Consider the following 15,235-nt stretch of genomic DNA (forward strand, 5'->3'; position numbering starts at 1 on the left):
AACCCGCATCCCCTGCATCGGCAGGCGGACTCTCAACCACTGCGCCACCAGGGAAGCCCTCATTCACTTATTTTAAAAAAGTTGAGATGTGTGTATGATTCCCTTGCCCCTAGTTACTCACTTATTAGAGAAAACATGATAGTATGTGTGTGTCTTTAAGTGGCTTTGATTCTTTTTGGAGGAACATGGTGTACGAGTAAACAAAACAGTGCAGAAAACATTTATAGCAACCTTACATGTGTTGGGTATTTCCACCATTTATTTCAGGGCATGTTACGGGGAAGGGTGTGGTTTGGAGGGGCTGGCCTGGTACACAGTAGGTGCCCAATGCACTTGTGGGGCATTGGCCAGTGAGGGATGGGGATGGAGCACAGAGGACCGCATGAGGGCTCTGCTTTCTCCAAGTACCAGAAAGCAGAGAGAAATTCACTCTGGTTTGGGTCAGGAGCTTTGGGCTTGGAGCCAGAAAATCTGGGTTCAATTCTCCTCTTTTTCACCTGCTGTGAGTCCTGGGGCAAATCCCTTGCCTGTTAAGAACCTTGGTCCGGCAGAAGGGTCTCCATCAGGTACCACCTGGGGCCTGGGTCTTCTGTCCAGCATCTTCAGACTGTGGCCCCCTCCCCTGGAGCATCTGTTGAGTATGAAGGGGAGTCTTTTTTTAAATTGAAGTATAGTTGATTTACCAAGTTGTGTTAATTACTGAGATATAGATATATAGATATATATATATTCAGTTATACATATATATGATTCAGTTATACATATATATGTGATTCAGTTATACACATATATATATATAGTGATTCAGCTATATATATATATATATATATATATATGTAAAGTGGCTCAGTTATACATATATATCTTCTATTTTTAATATTCTTTTCCATTATGGTTTATCATAAGATATTGAATATAGTTCTTGGTGCTGTACGGCAGGACCTTGTTGTTTATCTATTCTATATATAAAAGCTTATATCTGCTAACCTCAACCCTCCTCCAACTCCACTCCCCCTTGGCAACCACCAGTCTCTTCTCTGTGTCTGTGATTCTGTTTCTGTTTCATAGATAGGTTCGTTTGTGTCATATTTTAGATTCCACATATAAGTGATATCATATGGTACTTGTCTTTCTCTTACTTCACTTAGTATGATAATCTCCAGTCGCATCCATATTGCTGCAAATGGCATTATTTCATTCCTTTTTATGGCCGAGTAGTATTCCATTGTATATATGTACCACATCTTCTTTATCCTTCATCTGTCGACGAACTTTTAGGTTGTTTCCATGTCTTTAAAAAAAATTTTTTTTGGGGGGCTGTGTTGGGTTTTCGTTGCTGCATGCGGTCTTCCTCTGGTTGCATTGAGCAGGGGCTACTCTTCATTGTGGTGCGTGGGCTTCTCATTGCAGTGGCTTCTCTTGTTTCAGAGCATGGGCTCTAGGCGCACGGGCTTCAGTAGTTGTGGCACATGGGCTTAGTTGCTCCGCGGCACGTGGGATCTTTCTGGACCAGGGATCGAAGCCGTGTCCGCTGCATTGGCAGGTGGATTCTTAACCACTGCGCCACCAGGGAAGCCCCTCCATGTCTTGATTATTGTGAATAGTGCTGCTGTGAACACAGTGGTGCATGTATCTTTTTGAATTAGAGTTTTGTCCAGGTATATTGCCCAGGAGTGGGATTGCTGGATCATATGGTAATTGTTTTTTTCCCCAAGATTTATTTATTATTTATTTATTTATTTAATTTATTTTTGGCTGCATCAGGTCTTAGTTGCAGCACGCGGGATCTTTGTTGAGGCATGCGGGATCTTTCGTTGCAGCGTGAGGGCTCTTCGTTGTGGCGCGTGGGCTTCTCTCTAGTTGTGGCACGTGGGCTCCAGGGCGTGTGGGCTTTGTAGTTTGCAGCACGTGAGCTCTCTCGTTGAGGCGCACGAGCTCAGTAGTTGTGGCATGCGGGCTTAGTTGCCCGGCGGCATATGGGATCTCAGTTCCCTGATCAGGGATCAAATCCGTGTCCCCTGCATTGTAAGGCAGATTCTTTACCACTGGACCACCAGGGAAGTCCCTGGTAATTCTTATTTTTAGTTTTTTAAGGAACCTCCATACTGTTTTCCACAGTGGCTGCACCAATGTACATTCCCGTCAACAGTGTAGGAGGGTTCTGAAGGGGACTCTTAACCCTGCCTCTCCTTTCTGTCCTGGTCCTCTCTACCAGAGTTCCTGGGGACTCTTGGTAACTCGGGAACATCCTCATGCCACCTGCTCACATCCACAAATTTCAAAAGAACAGAAAATCCCAGAACCCAACAAGATGGCTGTGGGGAGTTTCACTGCCCGCTGCATCTGCTCCTCTTAAAGTAGGCTTAGCAGCTCAGGAACCTAGGAGAGCTGGAAACCAGACTGGCAGAGACAGATGGGCCCCTTTTTTGCCATCCCTTAGGAGGCAGTCTGTCTGCTATTTGTTTTGAGCTGACCAGGGTGGACTTGAAATGCTGCTGGGAGAACTTGTCCCTGAGAAGTATGTTAATCATGTCGCCCGAATGCAGTACTGAACAGTTTACACCCCCAGCCTGGAGTAGCTGAGCCTTTGCACTTGGGAAGAGGCAGCGCAGCGGTCCTGCAGAGTCTTGTGAATTTGACCCTGTGGGGAATAAGCTGTTTCTCTGCATCTCTGTTTGGACTGTCACCTTGTTCATTTTCACTGGCATACAACGTGCTACAAGCATCCCGCTCCCCCTAAAGCACAGCACAGGCTGCCCTCAATGTAACCTTTACTCAGCTCAGTCTGGAAGAAAGGACACCCTTCCACTGCAGCCTTGGCACTGCCTTAAATCAAGCCACACCCTTGCTTAAGCCCTTTAATAGTTACCCGTTGCTACACGGTCAGGTCCACACTGGGAAGGACAGTCAGGGTCCTTTCTGATCTCGTCCCTGCCCACCCCTCTAGGTTCTATTCCAATCACTGTCCCCCTCACCCCTTGGGCTCCAGGCATCTCTAACATCCAAATGCCCCCTTCTTCAGCGGCTTCTCTGACCTTGTTTTCCCTTAGGTTGAATTAATATCTCCTTCATCTGGGGCCCCATGATACACTTCACATTTCAAAATGATAGAAATTGCATAAGCTTTTTGTGTGTGTTTGTGCACACATGCCTCCCTATTTGTGAGCCTTTGGAGGGGAAGAACAGAATCTTATTCATCACTGTGGCCCCAGCTCAGGGTCTGGCACAGGGCTCCATAAACACTTGTTGCACCAGTGGAGTTAGATCATAAAGACACCAGCGACTGTGCTGGAACAGGGGGCTGCCTCTGGAGGGCCCCATCTGCCCTTGCGGTGTTCTAGTTCTTTCTCCCTCCCTGCCCCTTCTCAGTGTGTTACTTCTAGCTGTCCTCCTCCTTCCATTTGATACCTATAAGCTTCACAGAAGAACTGTAGGTTTCTTGAGAGAACAGTATCCATGGTTGCTAAATAAATAAGCTACATTCACCGACAATTCAGCAAAACCACGTTTGGTGAGAATGACTGACTGCATTCTTACCAGGACACTGCTGGCTGCATAGCAGCCCTTGAGAAGGCAAAACACTTTTTATTTTAAAAGAATTTTAGAAGAATTGCAAAAATAGAGCTCACGTATATCCTTCACCCAGCTTCCCCTAATGATAGCGACTTATATAACCATAGTACAGTGATCAAAACTAGGAAATTAACAATTGGTACAATATTGTTATTGTATCCTATGTGAAGTTCACTAGTTTTTACCTAATGTTCCTTTTCTGTTTCAAGATCTGCTTTAGGATCCCACCTTGCTTATAGTTGTGTCTCCTCAGATTCTTCCAGTCTGTAACAGTTCCTGATTCTTTCCTTGCTTTCATGAACTTGACATCTCTGATGAGTATTGATCAGTTACATAGAAGTTTTTTATTTGCTTCTGGTTCCTGGTTGGTTTCCAGGTGATTGACGTTCCTGGAGGTGTGTCTTTAGGCTTAGTTCTGGATAAGTGCCTCTTTTTCCTTTCCCTTCTCATTCTGCTTGATTCCCTTGGGATTCTCTGGAGCAGGAGTCAGAGGAGGGCGGCCTTCTGTGGAGGTGATTAGTGTCATAGTCAGCGTTCCCGATCACATCTGCAGTCAGTCACACAATTAGCCGAGCACAGTGACCTTGTGATGGTCCAGATTCCTTCTTGCTTCTCCTCGTTTTCTGCATATCTTACTTTGCTCCTCCGCTCTCCCAGTTGTCCCTTGTTGGTAATTGATTAGAGGGCGCTTCAGGACTGGCACCCCAGTGCACACACTTTCCTGGAGTTACACTCTCTGGGACATCTCTGCCAGGTCTGCTGGGGGAACTGGGTGGTGTATTTGGGAAGTGGGACGGTGTGCTGAGATTTACACCCCCCCCTGCACTCACCAGTGATGGGGTCACGTGGCCCTTGAGGTTAGGGACAGGAGCAGAGGCCTGGCAGAGGAGTCAGCTGTGGTAACAAAGTGTCAGTCAGCTCAGCCCCATTACATTCAGTCACTCATCCTCTGATGGGAAGCCTGGGCTTTCTGAGGGATGATGTAAGAACATGCTAGAACCCAGTCCCTTAATTGATTCATTCAGCTATTCATTCACCCATTTATTTGACCAGAGTAAGGCCTGGTTGGTTATTATTATTGTTTTTGTTGTTGCTGTCATTATTATTAAGTCCTAGGAACGAGGACGGTCCAGTGCTTAAGACTCTGCACTTCCACTACAGGGGGCGCGGGTTCGATCCCTGGTCGGGGAACTAAGATCCTGTATGCTGCATGGCGCGGCCAAAAAGAAAAAAAAGGTCCTAGGTATGAGGACATAGGGACGAATGTGACTCAAGGCCAGCCCTCAGAGTGCTCACAGCACCATGTGACAAGGGCTCTGTTGAAAGGATGTGTTAAGTTTGTGGGAGCAAGGGAGAGGAAGTGACTTAATTGTGACAGCAATGTGCAGGGGATGGGGCAGCTGATGCTGAAGGATTTGGAGCAGTTAGGCTGGCAAACTGGGAAGGAGCTGATGTTCTAGGTAGGGGAACAGCCTGTGCAAAGCCCTGGAGTGCGGAAAGTCTGTGGCTAGCTGAAGGAATAGAAAACTCTCCACACCTTTACTCCTTCATTTGTTCTGGGCCAGGCTCTGCTGGGAACAGGGCCACCAAGGTGAGGCAGACCTGGCCCTGCCTAAGGGTCTCATGGTGCGGGGGGAGTCATACAATTATTAGGAGAGCAGAAATATACGTAGATGCCTTAGGGAGGATAGAGAGATGGGCAGGCAAGCTTTCTTTGAGGAGGAGGGTATCTCTGAGGTTTGATTTGAGGAGTAGCTGGGCAAGTGAAGAAGCAGAGATGGTCAATTTTTACAGAGCGAGAGTAGCATGTGCAAAGGCCCAGGGGTCATCTGTTTATTCATTCACTTATTATATTTGTTCATTCTACAGATATGTATTGAGTGCCAGCCCTGTGTCTCTACTATGCTTAGAGGTTACAAAGGGAACAATTATGAAGCTTACATGGAGAGTTTTAGTCACCTTAGGCTAAATTATGCTTTGGTGACAACCTGAAAATCTCAGTGGCTTACAACAGTGAAGGTTTATTTTTCACTCAAGTTATGTGTTCATCGCTGGTGGCAGGGAGAAGAGAGGTAGTGGAACCATGAGCTGGCTCTTAAAAGTTTCGGCTCCAAAGTGGCAAGTGTCTCTTGCATTCGTATTTTATTTGAGAAAGTGCATCACCTGGCCAAGTTTGACATCAGCGGGTTAGGGAATGTGTAATCCTCCCACAGAGAAGGGCAGTGCATATTTTGACCAGTAAGACAACCTACCAAATGTCTGAGGAAAGGTAGCTTAATATGACTGGAGGCTGGAGACAGGAAGAGCAATTGGGAAATTTTGGAAATACCATAATCGAATGAAGAGGGGCCCCAACCAAGGTTGGAACAGTAAGAGGAGAGGAGGAGAGGGCTTCAGGAAATGTCAGGAGTAGAATGAAGGGAATTTGGCACATTGTTCAACAGATAACTTAGAGAGAAAGAAGGAACGAGTAAGTGTGTGTACCTGGACCTTGCACACCAGTGATAGTAACCAATAAATCGATCACTTATAAAGTGAGACCTTGATCAAATATCTCTCCATTAAAAAAATTGTTAATAATTCAAAAAATTTTGGGGGGACTTCCCTGGTGGCGCAGTGGTTGGGAGTCCGCCTGCCGATGCAGGGAACACGGGTTCGTGCCCCGGTCCGGGAAGATCCCACATGCCGCGGAGCGGCTGGGCCCGTGAGCCATGGCCGCTGAGCCTGCGCGTCCGGAGCCTGTGCTCCGCAACGGGAGAGGCCACAACAGTGAGAGGCCCGCGTACCGCAAAAAAAAAAAAAAATTAATTTTACATACAGTAACATTCACTTTTTTGGAGTATAGTTCTATGATTTTGACAAATGCACATTGTGTAGCCCCTACCACAATTAAGATACTGAAAAGTCTCTCTCATGCAGCTTCTCTTTGTTAATCAAACCATCCCTCCTCCCCAATTCCTGGAAACCCTGATCTGTTTTCTGCTGCTGTAGTTTTGCCTTTTTCATAATGTATAAATGGAATCATACAGTATGTAGTCTTTTAAATCTATTCTCTTCCACTTAGTGTAATGCATTTGAGATTCACTCAAGTTGTTGCATGTATCAGTGTTTCTATCACTCAATAGTATTTAACTGTATGGCTGTGCCATGTGCATGGTTTAAAAAAAAAAAAGCCCCTGGTCACATTTTGTTATTCTCTACACTCTGCAAAATGTTGGCTGCTTTATGTGATGCCCCAGGCAGGGTTTTTTCTGTTTCTTGCCGAGCACCCTATGCCTGTAGGTCTCCCTCTGCTCAGTCAGGAAAAGCCTTCTCTGGTTCCCTGGGCTCAAAGGTAGAGTTTCGTTTTCTTCCTTCGATGTAAAGACTCACTTCCTGCTCAGAGTCCCATATGAAAACAAAACCCCTTTGCGCAGCTTCCAGTGTAACATCATCAAACATCCCACCAGCAACCGTTACTCAGGAGCATCAGAGGTTAATGGCACTTCCCACACCTTATGTTACAAAAGCACATTGCAAAGTTCTGTGAAGTCCCTGAGAGTTGGTGGACACTCAGCTTTCCGAGACATCCCCAGACGGTCTCTGGATGGACTATGGGAAATTGGTCTCAGCTTTTTCTCTTATATCTTTGAGTAATGTCGTATAAGAGTAATGTAGGATATTTCTCTTTTTAAAATTAATTAATTAATTAATTAATTTTGGCTGCATTGGGTCTTCGTTGCTGAGCACGGGCTTTTCTCTAGTCGTGGTGCGTGGGCTTCTCATTGCAATGACTTCTCTTGTTGCAGAGCACAGGCTCTAGGTGCGTGGGCTTCAGTAGTTGTGGCACGTGGCCTCAGTCGTTGTGGCTCGTGGGCTCTAGAGCACAGGTTCAGTAGTTGTGGTGTACGGGTGGGCTTAGTTGTTCCATGGCATGTGGAATCTTCCCGGACCAGGGCTCGAACTCATGTCTGCTGCATTGGCAGGTGGATTCTTAACTACTGCGCCACCAGGGAAGTCCCTAGGATATTTCTGTGCATTGCACGATCCTATGGGGTCACTTGGCTGGAAAACCAGGTTTTCCTCATCCCATGGACTATAATAGTTCTGATCCAGAAAGTTGCTGGAAATCTGGGGTTAAAAAACTCCAAAGACTAAGAGATGAAGATCCCACAGGACCAAGTTCAAAGGAATGATTTTTTAAAAAAAATCAACAACTTGTTTTGCTGGGTTCAAAAGAAATTAGTTAATTTAAAAAAAGTATCTGTTGCATTAATAGATAGTAAACCAGAAACCTTTTTTTTTTAAAAAACAAAAACTTTAAATGATATGTGGGGACAAACTTTGCTTATCAAACTTACTGTTTTTCAATGAGAAGGAAGTGTTTACAAGTTAACATTAAAATAACATCCTTTTCTGATTATAAACATAATGCATGCTGATTATAGAAAATTTGGAAAACACAGAATTAAAAAGAAACATTATTCATAATTCCCAAGCCTGGAGATGGATATCTGCTAGAAAAAGTTGAGATCTGACTGTAAATAATGCATTGAGTTCAGCATTTTTGTTTGACCTTGAGCTCAACTCAGGATCACCATGTCACAACTTAATGGCTGCCAGTATTGTTTTATGGATCCTGCCATATTTTACCTTACGAGTCTTTTATTATTGGGCATTTCTGTTGTTTCCTATTTTTTGATTTGTATATACCTGAAATTAACACTGTGGCAGATACATGCTGTACTTGTCTCTTAGGCTGTGTCCTTAGAAGGGGAATTGCTGGGTGGTCTGGAGTTTTGGTTGTGAAGATCAGAGATTCAACCTATCATTTCGAGGACAGTAGAATTTATGGTAAGGATTCTTGACCTGGGCGATGCCTGATACCAGGGTGCTCAAGGATGGGTGCTCTTTCTGGCCCAGAGTCGATGCTCCAGGATTGGCTTGGCGAAAGCAGGGTGTAGCAGAGCAGGAGGGATGAGTGTGGACACTGAGGCAGGGGCCCCTGGTTCAGGAAAGGATAATGGGGTGCACATGCTCAGGGATCCACAGCCAGGGCCAGCTGCTCCCTCCAGTTGAGATTCTGTTGTCATCAGTGCTGCTGGAGGCCACAGGTACCTATGGGGAACTAGGTACCTGCCTTTCTTTTCCCCATCAGAGACTGGCAGGAGGGGAGGTGCAGAGTGAGTTGTGGGGCCAGACCCCATGGTTGCCTCTCTGATCTGGGTTCTGCCAAGGTCCAGGCCCCTTGGAACCTGAGGTCTGTGTCAGGATACCGTGGTGTTCCATCCCCTGGATGCTATCGAGTCCTGAGCACGTGTTGAGGCCGCGCACCCTCTAGTGGTCATTTTCTCCATGACTAGCACCGTGGGCGTGGATGATGTTTCTTGGTGCAGCCTCCAAGCCCCCAGGTCTGAGGAAGTCTCCCGCAGATCCACATTTTCCTGGGAGCCAGGAGGCGGGTGCTACTCCCAACTCTCTCTTTAACTTGCTGTGTGACTCTGGCCACTTTTACTGCACAGAGCCTCAAGGTCAGCCAGAGAAGAGAGCTTAGGGCCTTCCCAGAGAGGCAGAGTTCCAGAAAGATCCCTTTCTGGGTCTCACTTTAGTCATCTGTGAAATGAGGAAGGTCATGCTGGCTTCATAGGTTTGAACTGGGGAAGGGCTCAGAGCCTTTGCAGCTCTTGCCCACTTTGGCCAGGTGGGGGGGCCCATGGAGCGAGCAGGTATGTGCAGTGTGGTAAGCAGATTCCAGGGAGCACTGGGTTTGTGCCCTCTCCTGGTGTCCACGAAAGGTTCCAAACTGACAGGTGAACCCTTAGCTTTCATGAGGATCACTCTTCCCGCCTCAGGGTAAATAGGAGTCAGAGAAGATGTGGCCAGGGTGGCAAAGTGCTCAGAGCTGGGCCCCTCTGGGAGGGTTGGAGGGAGAGGGACTGCCTGATTTGGGGCCGCCTGGGAGGCTTCTTGGAGGAGGAAGTAGAGAAGAGATCCCATGGGCTCCAGGGATTGGAAAACTGTGAGTTCAGAGGGCAGGCACTTCAGACAAGTGGGAAAATAGAACACAAAAACCATCCTGAGGGCGTGACATCAGCAGAAATGGCAGAATAAGGAAATCCTCTCTTCCATAAAAGCAATGAGAACACTGGAAAAAAATGATCAAAATCAACGTTTTCAGAACTCCGGAAATTAAGCAAAGGCTTGAAACAATCCAGGGAGTAGTCATTAAAAACAATCAGCTAAATCTTGGTAAGAATAGTGAACTCTGTAGTGTTTTAACTTTCCATAGTCCCATTCCCCTCTCTCCAGTCCTGTAGTAGCCTTGAAACCCAGTAGCTCAATTAACAGTGAAAATCAGCAGCCTGGAAGCCATTGGAAGGAGCAGAACAGAATTGGAACTCCTCCAAAGCTCAGTTTCCCAGGTAACTGTCATCATTTGACCCATCTGGTGGTTCCCTAGATGACCTCCCTTGAAAGGTTGTGTTTATTTGACCTGGCTTGAAGCTTGCTTAATGCAAGCAAGCCTTTTTTCCTGGGGGCATTTGTTGAAAATAATCAATGGCAACCATTTAACATCACAGTTGCCTGAGGCAATGATAACAGCTAGGGCAAACAAGGAGCTAACCAAAAGTCTTAAAGGAAAAGTTAGGGAATGAGCTGTCCACAGAGGGCTTTGAAAAACTTTGGCATATTCCTGGGAATCTAAAAGGCCACTCACATGTGTAGGGATGTGCACATTTCTCAGAGAAAACCTGGGAAGGCCCTAAGCTCTCACCTCTGACTGACCTGGAGGCTCTGTGCAACAAAAAGTTAAGGCTAAGGCAGATTTGTAGACTGCCTGCCTGAGTATCAAAGGAGTTCCCCAAAATACACAACTCCTTGGCAAATACTGAGAGACTTACTCATTCCAGGCATTTAAGGGACTCTGTCCAATTGCTAACTGACCACTACCAAACAGAGACTTCAGTGACTGCACACAACAAAGAGTACAAACTTTACAGCATTAGTTTAGGAAAGTCACTAAACAAACTGCAGAAGCAACAAAACCCAGCAACAACAGACTCTGGGGGTCAGGGATCTGGTTTCTGCAGTTGCCGTATTGTATTATTTAAATGTCCAATTTTCTATAGAAATTATGAGACACGCCAAGAAATAAGAAAGAATGGCCCATTCACAAGAAAGCAAGCAATCAATAGAAATTATCCCTAAAGAAACCCAAAGGTTGGACTTACTAGACAAATACTTTAAGCCAGTTATTTAAAATCTTTTCAGAGAACTAAAGGAAACCATGTCTAAAGAATGAAAGAGAAGTATGAGAGTGGTGTGTCAACAAATAGAGAATATCAATAAAGAGGTATAAAAAAGAACCAAATAGAAATTCTGGAGTTGAAAGTACAATACGTGAAAGGAAAATGCACTAGAAGGCCTCAAGAGCAAATGTGAGTTAGCTGAAGAAAGGGTCAGCAAACTTGAAGATAGGTTAATTGAGATAATCTAGTCTGAGGAGCAGAAAAAAGAAAATTGATAGAGCCTTAGATACCCATTGGACATTAGCAAGCATCCTAATACATGCATAATGAGAGTCCCAGAGGAAAGGAGAGAGAGAAAGAGAAGGAATATTTGAAGAAATAATGGTCCCAAACTTCCCAAATTTGATAAAAATATTAATCTACACATCTAAAAAGTTCAATGAACTCCTAAGATCAACTCTAGACACATGATAATGAGACTGTTGAAAATCACAGACAGAGGGAATTTTGAAAGCAGCAAGAGAGAAACAGCTTATCACATAAAACTTTTCTTCAATAAGATTAACACTCAATTTCTCATCAGAAGCCAGGGAGGCCAGAAGGCAGTGGGATGACATTCAAAGGGCTGAAAGAAAAAGCCTATCAACCAGTAATTCCATATCTAGCAAAACTATCCTGCAAAAAATAAAGGTGAAATCAAGACTTCCCAGGTAAAATAGATTCCTCACTAGCGGACCTTCCCTACAAAATATACTAAAGGGATCATTCAGGCTGTAATGAAAGAAAATAGACAGTAACTTGAATCCACGCGAAGAAATAAAGACCAGCAATAAAGGTAACTGTATAGGTAAATATAAAAGACAGTATAGGGCTTCCCTGGTGGTGCAGTGGTTAAGAATCTGCCTGCCAATGCAGGGGACATGGGTTTGAGCCCTGGTCCAGAAGATCCCACATGCCGTGGAGCAACTAAGCCCGTGCGCCACAACTATTGAGCCCGTGCTCTAGAGCCCGCGAGCCACAACTACTGAAGCTCGTGCTTCTAGAGCCTGTGCTCTGCAACAAGAGAAGCCACCGCAATGAGAAGCCCGCGCACTGCAATGAAGAAGAGCCCCCACTCGCCACAACTAGAGGAAGCCCGCGCGCAGCAACGGAGACCCAATGCAGCCATAAATAAATACATTTATATATAAAAAAGGCAGTATATGTATAGTTTGTAACTCTTTTTTTCCCTCCTATATGATTTAAAAGACAACTGCGTAAAGCAATAATTATAAATCTATGTTGATGGGCTTACGATGTATAAAAATGTAATATGTACAACAGTGATAGCACAAAGGAGGGGGGAGGGAGTGGATCTATTAGGGGCAAAGTTTTGTACACTACTTAAATTAAGTTGGTACAAATTCTAACTGGATTGTTATAAGTTAAGATTTTAAGTATAATCCTTAGGAGAACCGCTAAGAAAAAAACATAAAATCTAGTCAAAGAAACGTCAAGAGAATTAAAATGTTACACTATAAAATATCTATTTAACATAAAAACGGCAATAATGGGGTAATAGAGGAAACAAAAAAGACATAAGACAAAGAATACAAATAGGAAAATGACAGGCATAAACCCTACCTTGTTGGTAATTACATTACATGTAAAAGGATTAAACATTTCAATCAAAGAGAGATTGGTAGAATGGATAAACTGCCCTGATCCAACTATATTTTGTTCACAGAAGACACACTTTATATTAAAAGACACAAATAGGTTGAAAAGAAAAGGATAGAAAAAGATATACCATGTAAACAGTAACCAAAAGAGAGCTGGAGTGACTATACTAATATCAGACAAAATAGACTTTAAGATAAAAATTGTGACTAGATGTAAAGAGGTACATTTTATAATGCTAAAAGGGTCAATCCATCAAGAAGATATAACAATTATAAGATTATATGCCCGTAACAACAGAGACTCAAAATATATGAAGCAAAATCTGACAAGAGTTGAAGGGAGAAATATACAATCCAACAGTAATAGCTGGAGATTTTAGCATTAGACTTTCAATAATTGATAGACTAACTAGACAGAAGCTCAGTGTGGAAATAAAAGTCTTGAACAACACTAACATACCACTATAGAACACTCCATCACAACAGCAGAATACATATTCCTCTCTAGTGCACATGGAACATTCTTCAGGATAAAACATATGTTAGGGTATAAAACTAGTATCAGTAAAGTTACAAGGATTTAAATCATAAAACTTATGTTCTCTGACCACAATGGAAGGAAATTAGAAATCAATAATGGAAGGAAATTTGGAAAATTCACAAATGTTTGGAAATTAAACAATACATTTCAAATAACCAATGGATCAAAAAAGAAATCCCAATGAAATTAGAGCAAAATTGGAATTAAGACAAATTGCCCCCTGAGAGCTCCAGGAAATAGTGTTTATCTAGAGCACAGTTTGCAAAATATCATCCCTGGGAGACACACTGCCCATGAAATCCTGCAGGAAATCAAGGAGCAGGGGCCTTGCTGAAGTGAGCTTCATCTCCTACCTACCCAATTCAAGTCCTAAGTCTGGCAAAGAGGCTTCCTGTTCTAATTTTTTTTTTTTTTTTTTTTTGCGGTACGCGGGCCTCTCACTGTCGTGGCCTCTCCCGTTGCGGAGCACAGGCTCCGGACGCGCAGGCTCAGCGGCCGTGGCTCACGGGCCCAGCCGCTCCGCGGCATGTGGGATCTTCCCGGAACGGGGCACGAACCCGTGTCTCCTGCATCGGCAGGCGGACTCTCAACCACTGCGCCACCAGGGAAGCCCTGTTCTCATTTTTGATTGTGAGGTTTTCCAGGCAGGACCCCAATGTTGGTGTCCACACACCCCACTAAATGCCAGCTGCTCAATCACTGTTGTCAACCAGCTAATTTGATTGATTTCCTCCCTCACTGCTGATGTATATTACTCGTCTGGTTCATCTGCCAGTTGGAAAAGGTGTGGCAGCTCCAGCTTCCAGAGGCCCTGCCTACTGTGTAGAGTCGGAGTGGGATTGGGGGCCATGTACAGAGGCTGAGGGAAGGCATGGGGCTCTGAGAGGAGACCGGGATGGACTAGGTGTCCCTTGTTATTCTCTGCTGCAATCACTTTCCTGCAGTGTGTTTCTGAAATCCTGACTGCAAATGTCACCTTGCACCCTGGGTTCCTCTGATGATGGTGGTGGTGTATGTGCTTGTGTTTCACATGAGCTTGCTCAGCTCTAGAAAGAGAAGTATTTCAAGATTTTTCTTTATTTAGTTATAAAAAAATACAGTATGTCCCATGCACCAGTGTAGCCAATATATATATAGTCATTATCACTAGAGCAATTACTACAATGATAGGAAATAGAAGGTTACAGAAATTTGTTTATCCAACTAAAAAACCTGAATTAAAATTATTAACCTAAATAGCAACTTGCTTATTATGCAAAAACCCTTATTCTATATGTTTGTGAGAGCTAGAAATGTATAAGTATTATTAGTAAAAAAAAAAAAAAAAAAAAAAAAAAGAAAAACTCGTTATTGGTTAAAAATAAGAAGTCAGTGTTATCTACAATCCCCTGAAGTGAGGGGCCTTGCCCAGAGCAGGAACCTTGGTCCATGACAAATGGTGAGTCAGAGAGTTTGCCTCCTTCCCCGCACCCCCGTTGAGTGATGCCACTTCCCTAAGGTGTGTTTGCAGTGGAAAGTTCCGTACGTGGCTGAAAGTGGAAGAGGAACAGGTGACCACTGGGCCTGAGCAGGGGCCTTGCCTTCTGTAGGGATGGGGCCCTGCTGGGGTTCCCTGAGATGTGGCAACAACGAGGTGTAAAGGCAAATGGCACAGCTGTGTTGCGCAGTCATGTTTGGGTTTGGACTTTGGCCAGAGTTGATGTGGGTCGCACCTTAAGTGCCTCTAAGTCACGAGATCAAGAGTAGATGGAGAGAAAGAAAAAAGAAAGAGACAGCATGAATGAGTGACCGGGCGAGGCAGGGAGAGGGCTTCTGCTCCGGGAACATCTGCCCCGCTTCCCAGGCAAAACTGGAGGGGTGTCGTGAGTCTCAAATTGGGGTCACAGCAACTCCTGGCCCTCTCTGGAGGGAGTGGGTGTGGAGGTGGCCCTCACCCTATGATCTGTGGTCTCGTTTGGTCTCCACTGTCCCTCCAGGATGAATTCACAGTTGCTTTAAAGTTCAACGAGCCATTTCCCTGACCTTGGATGAATTTTCAGTACACAGTACAGCATAGTTACAGGCATGGCGGGCCAACGAGGTCACCTCAAGACCCAAGGTCGGGAGATGTCAAGAGGCCCTTTCTCCATTTTGACAGGCCTGGGGAGAGGCTGCAGAATGCTGGGGGTCTTGGGAGGGTGTGAGGAATCTAAAGCAGTGCAGGCCTGGGGGGGGGGGGGGCCGCGCCCTCC

The sequence above is a fragment of the Lipotes vexillifer genome, unplaced genomic scaffold (genome assembly GCF_000442215.2).
Source record: "Lipotes vexillifer unplaced genomic scaffold, Lipotes_vexillifer_v1.1 scaffold504, whole genome shotgun sequence".
In the NCBI taxonomy this organism is placed as follows: domain Eukaryota; kingdom Metazoa; phylum Chordata; class Mammalia; order Artiodactyla; family Lipotidae; genus Lipotes; species Lipotes vexillifer.